The sequence below is a fragment of the Bidens hawaiensis genome, unplaced genomic scaffold, assembly GCF_021521415.1.
Source record: "Bidens hawaiensis isolate Kalapana, Puna unplaced genomic scaffold, B.hawaiensis_p1.1 tig00057330_1, whole genome shotgun sequence".
NCBI lineage: Eukaryota > Viridiplantae > Streptophyta > Magnoliopsida > Asterales > Asteraceae > Bidens > Bidens hawaiensis.
The window spans coordinates 1-3,205 of record NW_027500353.1 but is presented as its reverse complement, the minus strand read 5'-3'; the positions used below and the strand labels follow the sequence as shown (position 1 = coordinate 3,205).

Sequence of the window (3,205 nt, the reverse complement as noted above, 5' to 3'; positions counted from 1 at the left end):
GAGAAAGACAAAAATACCCTTAAACTAATGGCATAGCTGGATGCCGTTAGACGGATAGGATGTAAATGGCTAATATTTAAAACTATGAGGACTAAATTGACAAAAATACAAATTTTGGACTGAAGTGGCGAAAGTAGCAAACCACAGGGACGAAAATAGCCATTAACTCTATCTAAAATAATGACCCGTTATCTCTTAAATTCTGTAAGTATACATACGAATGTTTTACACATAAAATTTATTTAAGTTACTATATGCAATAATGCAAATGTAATTTATTCTTATTCTACAACTTTTGTAGTAACAATTTTGGGTAACATGTCATTTCAAAAAGATCTGGTGAGTGCGGTTAACATAAAAGCATGTGGCCTCCTTAAAATCCCAATAAACAAAAAATAATGGCGAAATTTAAAAACTTAATGTCTGAGCCCGGGTTCAAACCGGGGACCTCTAATGTGTGAGACTAGCATGATAACCGACTACACCGCCCAGACTTATTTGCCTAATTTCCACCAAAATTATATTATAAAGCATACCAACTTGACTTGTTGATTAAATACACTTTTGATTTGGTTCTTTTTTTCTTAATCTGCCTACAAATAAAGTGTCACGCAAACTTTTAACATCTCAGCATCAATGGGGTTCATTTTAGAAAAAAATATAAATCATGTTTCTACAAAGTTTTGCTCTAACCGACTACACCACCTAGACTTGCTTGTTTAATTCACCTTGATTATAGTCTCGCAATATAAAGGATCCATTAGGATAGATGAAATCGAAATAGGTTATGAGATAGGATAAAAGTAGTACTAGTAACAACACACTTGGTGATGGCTTTAATCAAGGCCGTCTTAACTTTTTTAAGTTCCAAAGCGCATAATAAAATTGAAATCCTTTTCATAAGAAAATGTGTTTTTGTCGTGTAACTAGGGGTGTGTTTTTAAGTGTACCCGACCGAAGCCATCCGAACCCGAATTAGAGAATATCCGAACCCGAGCCTTAAATGGGTCGGTTATCGGGTCATTTTTTCTCCACAAAAAATCCGAAAAACTCGAAACAAGAAACCTGAAAACAACCCAAACATTATTGTCTTTTGTTTATAGATGTGTTTTAGTTTGGAGTCTTTGGTATTTGAAATATAATGCTTTATAATTAGTTTTGGGACTTTTGAACATTAACATACTATGTTTGAATTTTTATTATTCTAATATAATAGAATGATGATATTTTGTGAGTAAAAATATTTTTTTCATTTTGCATTTAAACCCGAAAGCCAAACAACCCGCACTCGACCAACTCGAAACTATTTGGGTTGGTTATCGGGTCACTTTTTATGTCAAAAACCCGAACAACCGACCCGGAACATTAACCTGAAGAACACCCTTATGTGTAACTATAAAACTCAAACCCTATCGTCAAACAATCTCATAACCAAAATCACATATTACCTGCACATAATTTGTTACTTTTTTGGAATTTGGGGCACATCAATTAGAATGGCAACGGAAGAAAACATTTCATGAATATTTGAGCAACAAAAGGCAGCATCATAATGTTTGGTAAACTAAATACCAAGACTGTGATGAATGTTTAAACAGGAGAAAACGGGTAAATGTTTTAATATTTTTGGACTTTACAAATATTAATTTAATAGTATTTGAAACAAGTAGGCAACCTTTGGTAGGGTTTTAAGTTTTAAAACAATATCAGACCGACACTGAACACCGATCTCGACACCGAACACCGATCTCGTCTCCGGTAACTTCAAGTCTTTCAATTTTGATAATAACCAATGAATACAAAATTACAAACAGAGTTTGCAACTTTGTATACAATTGGCTCTATCTATACACACACCCTACCCACTATTCATACACACCTATACAAGATATATATACAAGATATATAGGGTCTAATATTGTGTGGTGAAATTATTTTTTAATTAAACCAGACAATCAAGAGATACGAGCAACTTTGTTTTAATCTTTTTGCAATAATCCATTTTTATATAAGATGGGTAAGTGAAGAAAGAATAACTTTATTTTTTATTGTAATCGACGTTGATACTCATTATGATTTTCACAATAACCAAATTGTGAAAAATAGTTTGTTTTTTTAGTTTTGTTTTCTATGTTGTTGAAAATATGAGATTTTATTTAAATCTATTTTGGCTATACTTGTTTTATACTACTCGTATAGGGTCACGCGACTCGTATGAAAGTTTGGTGAATAACAATTCTAACATGTTTGTTACTGAGTACGAAAAAGTCATACAACTTGTATGGAGGGTTTCGGATAGTGGGCTAGGGTGTTGGTATAATAGGACACTAGGACACATTTAATTTTATGAATTTTATTTCAATATTTGTTGATTATATGTTAGAGGTTTATTTCATGTTAAAGTTTTGCCTCTTTTCAAATATACTTTCCTCCTATTTGTGTGTTAACTTTGTATGCGGACTTGTTTCTGTTTATCTTTATTTGTTTCTAACTGATGTTCCGTTTGTGTAGATTAAACAATGGGATTGATGAGAAAAACTAAAAAAACTTTTAATAAAGCTAATGTCATCAGCAGCAACTAGTTTCCTTTATGTTAAGAGGAAGAATTCAAGACTGAAGCACAACAAGCTTGAGATCAAAAAGTATGATCCACGTGTCAGACCGACTCAGACGCCATGTTCTTTTCATGATGGTAATTTAACCATCTTATTATCAAGATTTTGCTATCAGTATCCAGATTTTATAATATCATTGTTCAGTTTTCATGACAATATATTAAAATTTTATATTCCCAAAACAAGCAAGCAGCAAATCACTATCGCATTGGTTGCAAATTCAAAAGCCAAATCACAACTTCACAAACAATCAATCTTGCAGCAAAATATAATATCAAATACATAGAATTTTAAAGAACGATTTTCATGAAGAACGGCTATGATGTCGCTGAGCTCATGAAGAATGGTGTTCTGTTGTCGCCTTGTCAATGCAAATGCGCAGCTCCAGCGTCGGCGTCGGCATCATACAATGACACCGTGAAACATGCCGGAGTTAGTATTGGAATTTCTGAGGTTTGGAAATGGATAGCGTCGTGGTGGTGAATCATTAGGTTTCATGCATGAGTACTCGAAATAAGTTTGTTAAACCCGGAAAACCCGACTCAAGAAACCCGAAAATACAACCCAATAACACCCCTAACCGATCATAA

General features: G+C 33.3%; 1 non-coding gene across 1 annotated transcript; it reads right to left on the bottom strand.

Moving 5' to 3' along the window:
* Nucleotides 1-420: 420 nt before the first annotated feature.
* TRNAV-CAC (transfer RNA valine (anticodon CAC)) lies at nt 421-494 on the bottom strand. The gene has a single exon. It is a non-coding gene; the product is annotated as a tRNA-Val (tRNA).
* Between the last annotated feature and the right edge of the window lie 2,711 nt (nt 495-3,205).